Raw genomic sequence first — 8,732 nt, forward strand, 5'->3', positions numbered from 1 at the left:
CTTTCTGGCTCCAGACAGGCCCCCCTCACATGACCCCCACGGCTACTCTCCCCCCCTCCCCGGGCGGTTTTAATACTCCCAGAAGAACAGCGCATTCCTGTTCCTCTGGAGTGAAGTTCAAGCTTACTGGGTTGGAGGCGAAGCTCCGTTGAGGACTACAGTGTCGCACGGACACAACCAAAGTACAGGAAGGCTTCTAGGTGATGTCACACACTAACAGAAGTGGCCTGGCAGTACATAGGGGCGGCGGGTAAATGTGTCAGTGGCAGGGATGAACAGGGGGCCTGTACAGTGTGTCAACAGCTCTCTGAACATTACATTTTGGGGCCCCATGAATCCTATACCATGTAAATATAGTATTCAGAGTGCTTTCTACATTTTAAGCTTATCATTAATTCAATAGCACAGACACTCTGACATGGGCCAGATACAGGTAGTTAGGAGGCTGGATGTGGCCCGCTGACCGTACAATGCCAAGGTCTGGTTTAGAGGATGAGGATATTATCATGTAAAATGTTGGGCCATGTTGGCACCCCCTTTTATCCTCTGCTTTATGCTAAGGACTAACCTCTACCCCCACCTTGCCAATGTCCCTTACTGAAATTATTAAGGTTAAAAAATAAAAACGTGTTGGGTAGCTATATAGTACTGTCCTGCCCCATGCAATTCAGAGAGATACAGCTTCTTGCTAGGAAGTAGAGTTGCTGAAGCCTCTGACTATCATGTCTACATCTCATTAATAAAAAGTTTGATTTTTTTACAATACTCGGCAGATGTCTTAAAGTTGCAGTTGCAGTATGCAGTTCTTGCAGTTAAAATGTGAGTGTGGGGGGTGCCAAACTGAACTTTTTCCCCAGTGCAGGAAGAGCTAGCTATGAGCTACAGCTCTTCCAAGGAAAGGCAACTAGTGAGCTAGAGACAAGGTGATGGTCTCCCAAGACTCAACTACGTAGGTGCAGACCACTCAGATTTCCCTTAGGGACCTCTGTTCATCACCAAAATCATTCATAACGGGCATGTAAGTATCATGCACATTGACCAAAGTATGTGAGCTGATTAACTGGGAAAGATATGTCATGAGGAGACCAGAAGGGTAAGTATGATGTTCAGGGCAACTGTCTGCTGGGAAACTTTGGGTCTTGACAATCATGTGGATGATACTTTGATGTCTCAGCTACTAAATCTTTAATGCAAGAAAATTATAGCATTCATTTTTACAGCATTCCCTATTGGTTGTGATGCCGTTCCCCAGGATAATTTGCCCTGCCACACTGTAAAAATTCTTCAGAAATATATTGATGACCATAAAAAAACAGCACAAGGTGTTGACCCTCCCTTCGAATACCCAAGATCTAAATTTACTAGAAATACAAAACAAATCCATGAAGACCCATCCTTGCCACGTACAGCATTCAGATTATATATATATATTTATATGCTTCTAAGATCTTAGTACCAGAAACCTTAGTTTACCGTCTTAGATACTTTGGGCCATGTCATGTCACAGCTGTTTTGGTCGCATGTGTTGAATCTACACAGTAATAGACAGGTAGCTTTATCTTATGGCTTATTGGTATGTCTAAGTAATAGCACAGACTCTCCACAATGCAGTAATCCCAGTGTATACCCAAAATAGATTTTTGCTGCATATTTATGCCATAAATTACATTTCCATTTTAATTAGTGAGCAAGTTTTGTGTAATTTCCATGATAATTACCATAATTTACTTTCAGTCAATGTGAAGCAGTGACGAGTGCCAGCTGTGTTAACTTTGTTTCATGATGGCTGGCAATCTTTATTTTCTCAATGTACTTCCAACTATTTCTTTTCTTCCATTTAGCTTAAGGTACTAGCAATTATCTATTGTTTCCCCAATGTGAGAAGCCACACAATTTTATAGATTTGATTTTAAAACAATTTAATAAAAATAATAAAAAAAACAAGCATCAACTCGAAACTGTACAGACTTTATTGTATTGTACATTTTGCTAGAAATACTATTGACCTAAAAGTTAAATGGTATAGGTACAAAATATACTGTATTATACTATTAAAATATAAAATGATTCATTTATTTTTAAGACTCACTAATACACAATTGTACATTCACAACTTAGGCTGGGCTCACACTACGTTTTTGCAATCCATTTTTTTTCACCTGTTTTGGCTCCATTTTGATCCGTTTTTCCATTGACTTCCATTATAAAAAAAAAAAAACGAATCAAAAGGGATCTGTTTTTTTTTTTTTAACATAAATAAAAATGCACTCAACCTAATTTTTGTGTCCACTAAAAAGCGATGAATTTGTGTGCAGCTGTGAATTTGGATGCAGTAACACTGGCCGGTGAACATGGCCTTAGTGTGTAAAACAGTAACTGATGTAAATTGCCCATAGCAAACAATTACAGCTCAGCTTCCATTTTACCAGAGCTAAGTGTGGAGCTGTAATTGGTTACTATGGACAGTTTATACCAGTTTCTGCTTTACTCATTTTGATATATCTGGGCAAAATACCAACCATACAGCATATTTAACCAGAGACGGGTAAAGCTCTGAAAATGTAAGTTGATCTATTAAAAGCTTTTTAACAATGTTACTAGGAATTAATTTCCGAACTCTGTCTTTCTATTTATTTTCCAAGTATCAAACTGTCATTTTTATTGACCCCGCTTTCATCTTTATTATAATCAGCCTTTCTACATAAAATTGAAATACACTCATATCTCTATTCTCAAACGGTACCTAACGAGCTGCAACTGGGTCCTGTCATTTTAGTGAAGTCAGTCTAATATGCGCCCCTGTGTGAGCTGTGCAGTGGGCCAGCCGCCACTTCATCTTTATGCTTTCCACCGATGCACTGAAATAAATCACATTTAGGAAAGGTACGTGCCCACAATCTGACCCCCCCAAACCACTTGTACCTTCGGATAGCTGCTTTTAATCCAAGATCTGTCGTGGGGTCCTTTAGGCAGGTAATGCAGTTATTGTCCTAAAAAACAACTTTTAAACTTGCAGCCCTGTGCCCAACAGCCGGGGCTTAGAATGTCTATGCATTAGGCTGACACCACCCCTCCGTCCCTCCTCCCCACCCTCTTCATCATTAGGAATGCCACTGGAACATTTTTTCCTTTCTGAACATTGCACAGGTGCCTTAACGATCCAGCCCATTTTCAGTATTCACACAGCTGATGAATAGTAGGCAATCTGCCTGGAGCACTCCTAAAGATGAGAAGGGCGGGGAGGAGGGACAGAGAGGTTGTGCTAGCCTAATGCATACACAATCTAAGCCCCGGCAGTTGTGCATAGGGCTGCAAGCTTAAAAGTAGTTTTTTAGGACAATAACTGCATCACCTGGACCCCAGGACAGATCTTGGATTAAAAGCAGCTATCTGAAGGTACAAGCGGTTTGGGAGAGTCAGATTGTGAGTACAGAGTCGCTTTAATAATCGTACCCAGAGAGTGGTGGTCAATATTACCGCTTTATAAAGCTTTGGTGCGTCCTCATCTGGAGAATGCTGTCCAGTTTTGGAATCTGATTAATAAAAAGGATGTTCTAGAGCTGGAGAGGGTACAAAGACGGGCAACTAAACTAATAAGGGCAATGGAGCATCTTAGTTATGAGGAGAGATTAAAAGAATTACATTTGTTTTAGTCTGGAGAAGAGACATTTAAGGGGAGATATGATTAATTTATTTAAATATATAAATGGCTCCTACAAGAAATATGGGGAAAAGATGTTCCAGGTAAAACCCCCTCAAAGGACAAGGGGGCACTGCCTCCGCCTGGAGAAAAAAAGGTTCAATCTCCGAAGGCGACACACCTTCTTTACCATGAGAACTGTGAATCTGTGGAACAGTCTACCCCAGGATCTGGTCACAGCAAAAACAGTAGAGGGCTAAACAAGTTCTTAGAACAAAATAACATAAATGCATATGTAAAGAACCTATCATCATCCCCCCCCCCCTTCCCTGTATCCATCCCCTCCTTGTATATCCCCTTTCCCTGCATCCCTCCCCTTCTTGGTTAAAATTGATGGACATGCATCTTTTTTCAGTAGTATAAGCTATGTAACTATGTAAAGGCAGACTTTTGGTCTTGAAAAAAAGTCTCAGCCAGTACAAAGTGAACTGTAGTGGGTAATGTCTATGCACACCGTTATTGCTGGTGCTGGTTGATCCAAATAGCCATAAATGAATGTATAACAACCGCACTCGACTCCAGAGTTCTTGCTTATTTTGCCATATTTTTATTCATGTACAGCTTTTCATAACATATGTGATGCATTCATACTAACTACGAAAAAAAAGAAAGAAAAGAAAAGTAAATTGAAAACTTGCTTTATATCACATCTACTGTTGATTTAGATTTTGAAAGTTATAATGACAGGGACACTTCAATAGTAAATTTAAAAAGTTAACCTTTTATTGCATTCCATCGGTTTTTCACTGCTTACAATAGTCTTAAACTTGTTTTAAAAGTTGCTGTTATGGCACTCTAAAGCCTGTGTTGCAGCTTCACTCTCAAAGGCCTCTTTTTTAAAGAAAACCAACATTAAAGGAGTAATACGAATTACAATATCAGAGGTTTTCTGATTAAGAAAATTATAGTGGTCTGTAACAAGCAGCTTAAACATTATCATTTTGTATTAGCAAGGATAAGCTTCGGAATTACACATTAACCTATCAAAAGGTCAATGAGATACTATATGCTTCTTTAAAAACATAATCATTTAGTTATACAGTAGCTAAACTAAGATGAACTCTTTTGAGTCACAGAAAGGCATAACTTAAAATTACTGACTTTAAGCTATAAAAATGAGCATGGTCCACTTTTCTTCTACTGGATGTAAGTGGCAATATTACATTGGAGAATGTTTGGCATGACCTATACCCAAAGGGGGTTATTTATCAAACTGGTGTAAAGTAGAATTGTTTTAGTTGCCCCTAGCAACCAATCAGATTCAAATTTTCATTTTTCTAAGAATCTGTGAGGAATGAAAAGTGGAATCTGATTGGTTGCTAAGAGTAACTAAGACAATTCTACTTGACACCAGTTTGATAAATCTCCCCCAAAATGTTTTAGCTATGCCTTTACTTATGTTTAAGCAGTAAAGAGATTAATGTTGTAAGTAATTGGTAAAAAAATATATATTGTAAAATTATCAATGTCATTTCACATATACTAAAAAGAAGGTGGCTCTAAAAAAAGGAGAGGAATTAAAAGCGGGGATCGCAGGAGTAGACAGGGGAAGCTGGGATTAGGGTATAAACCTTAATTGCCAGCAGGGAAAAACTGGCTCTGCTTTCATTTATGAGGATCAAAAGCCCGAACCAGATCCTCATTGGACCAGTGCTCTGATCCTCAAGGTTCCGGACAGGTAGAGGGATCTGTCAATCAAAAACACTGCTTAGCTGCAGCAATCAAGGCTAGCAGTGAGCAGTGTAACTCCTGCATTGCCAGTAGGCTGCAAGAAAAGCAGGTGTGTCAGAGAAAAAGTGAAAACAGGCAAAAAGTAGACAGACAACATTGATATATTTAAAAGCATCTCAAAGGAGGTAAAGAATTGCGGCACTCGCCATCGTTATCCAAAGTGATTAATTCCATACGCAGAGGTTTGGTCAGAGTTTCAGACAAACAATAGGGTGTTTGCGCACTAACACATGCTGAATCTCATTCCATGCATTTGTTTTGTTTTAATGAAAAATGTGTTACAAATTGTCTAGGATTTGTGAATATTTAAGCTATCCATGGCAATCAGGTGGCGGAATTGACCCCCTACCTTGCATTGCTATCACGGGGTGTGATCCATCATACTTTCTGGCTGTGGCCTCAAAGATGCACTGATATTGTCCCTGGCTCGGTGATTGCTTCAGGCTCCCTTTAGCCCAAAGCAATCTAGCCCAGATAACTGTGATCAGTGCAGAACATAGCTACTGCATTGATCTATATGAACAATCATGGTATTGCTCATAGAAGTACCCTAAATTTGAATAAAGAGTGATCAAAAAGTCACATAAGTGAGATACCGATAGAAAGTACTGTATAAATCATGGAGGAAAAATTAAGGCTGCATTCACACGTTCCGGGAAGTTGTCCGTGCTCACGGATCCGTTAGCATGGACAATTTTACAGCCCATTGTTTTCTATGGGGCTATTAAGATGTTCCGTGATTTCACGGATCCGTGATCCGTTAAAAAATAGGACATGTCATTACTTGGAACGGATGCACGGAAAGGATTCCCCATAGAAATCAATGAGATCCGTGTTTTTCACGGATGTACACGGATGTGACATCCGTGTTCATCCGTGAAAAACACGGATGTGATGTAATCAATGTAATTTAAAATGCTGTAAGACAGATCCGTGAAAAAAACGGACACGGATACAAAACGGATGCAAAACGGACTGTTTTGCACGGATCACGGAGGTAGCTGCCGGACCACAATCACGGACCGGGAAAATCACTGAACGTGTGAATGCAGCCTTAGCCTCAAATAGCCCCATAGACCTAAAAATAAAGTGTTATAAGGATCAGAATAGAGCAATTTTTTTTTTTTTTTTAAGTTTAAAATTTTTAAAAGCAGTAAAAATTAACATTAAAATAAAAGTTATCTAAGTTGTCTTACATTGTAATCATACTACTGAAGGAACACAGATAACATGTCCGTTTTACCACAAGGGGAACAAATTTTTTTCTTTCTCAATTTCACTGCACAATTTTTTTTTTCAGTTTCGCAGCATATTTTATGGAAAAAGTAAATATGTTGTTACAAAGTATAATTGTTGTCAGAAAAAATAAGGTCTCATATGGATCTATAGGGGAAGGATTACAAATGCTATGGCCTTTCAAACACAAGGAGCAAAAAACTAAAGTGCAAAAATAAAAATTGTCACGAAAGGGTTAATGTGTAAGTATTTAGATATTCTAAACTCTTTTCCCAGGGAAAAAAAAAACCTCCAATTTTGTGCTCTGGTTATGTAGAATATTACTGCCTTCAATTTGAAGATTTGCTTTTTTTTTTGGCCAGCTCAGAAATCTGAACAGTGTTTCTTTTCTGATTATAAATATATTCACATCACTGGGACAAGATTGCAGATGGATGATGTTTCACATCGTGCAATACTGCTAAAAAAAAACCCAAAACTAGTTTATGAAAACTGTATACCCATTGGATGCCCCATAGAAAAAAAACATACATTCATAAAACTATATCTGAAACAATGAATAGAAAGCAGGAAAACCAGTGAATGGTCTTTTGCAATGTGTCTTTATCTGTGCTCTATGATTAAAATTATGTACGTTACAATGAAACAGTATGACAACCATCCTGTGTAACCAGGGAAACCAATAGCTATTGTGATATCATTGGTAAAAAGACGTGACAGATCAAGCACTCCAGCTTTAATCACATCTGTACAAGTGCTCACCATGTATGCCTGTCCTCCTTTTTATCTACAGATCATAATTCTCAGTGTAATATATGGCCTTGTGAATAGAGCTTTTAATAATTAATTATAAAATTCTATTATATTATTCCTTGGAGAAGTATTGTAACATGACTCAAGGTTGGTATTTGTAAAAGCCTACATTCTTCTTTTATTCCAAGATGAAAATTACATTATTGCTGGGGTGGAATTAATATTGTTTCCTATTTTGACCCCTTCTTTCCCCTACAATATATATATGTACGACATAGCAGGATGGTCATTAATGTAAAGCACTGCATATTCTGCACACGTAGTGCAGGCTCAGGGGCTAAGCCTATACTATCTGCAGCTTGTAAATGCTGTATTACACAGATGGGACTCCAATGTATGTGCCTGGATTGAAGCTAGTTTTAAACCTGGGTATTTAAAGTGTACCTGTTGTTGAAACTTTCAAAATCTAAACCAAAAGTAGATGTGATATAAAGCTAGTTTGCAATTCACATTCATTATATTTTTTTAGTTATCATGGTGAACAGGGCACTTCCTGTTTTCTGACTGTTTACTGTTCTTTGAGAAAAAAAGAGAGTCAGAAAACAGGAAGTCCAGTGTATCCCAGGCCATCTGAGCGCTCACATAGAGAAGGCATTCAAGTGATGGACATATTGAGCTGTAACTCTTTGCACTGGCCGAAATTCGTGTGTTTAGTCTGTTTTTCTCCAACCAGCAGAAGTCTAAAAATCTGCTTTCAGACTGGACCTGGATTTCTGGTAAGTTTAGCTTTGTTTTACAGCATGATAACAACAACCAAAAAAAATAATGAATATAAATATATATATATATATATATATATATATATATATATATATATATATATATATACCCTCCCTTCCTCATAGAGAACACAGAAATGCTTGGCTGCTACGAACATTCCAGTTTATGGGGAGGACAGGAGCCGGACAGCACAGCCTATGCTATGTTCACACAACGTCAAAAATATTAAAAAGGCAGCCGATTTTCATATTTAAAATAACGTCCGTTTTTGCAGAGAGTTTACTGACTTTCAATGCATTGAAGTCAAGTCAATGCACACAGCGTACTGAATAACGGACGTTTTTCCCACGGGAGTCAAAATAAAGAACATGATCATTATTTTCAGACGTCTTTTGCAAACAGCGGACGTTTTTTATTTGTAGTTCACACACAGTTTTCCTTTTGTCACCGTTCTGTCTCCGTTTTTACTATTAAATTCAATGGACTTTCAATTAATTTTATTATTAATTAATTAATTAATTAAGCCACATCC

This window comes from Dendropsophus ebraccatus, chromosome 1 (assembly GCF_027789765.1).
Source record: "Dendropsophus ebraccatus isolate aDenEbr1 chromosome 1, aDenEbr1.pat, whole genome shotgun sequence".
NCBI classification, from domain to species: domain Eukaryota; kingdom Metazoa; phylum Chordata; class Amphibia; order Anura; family Hylidae; genus Dendropsophus; species Dendropsophus ebraccatus.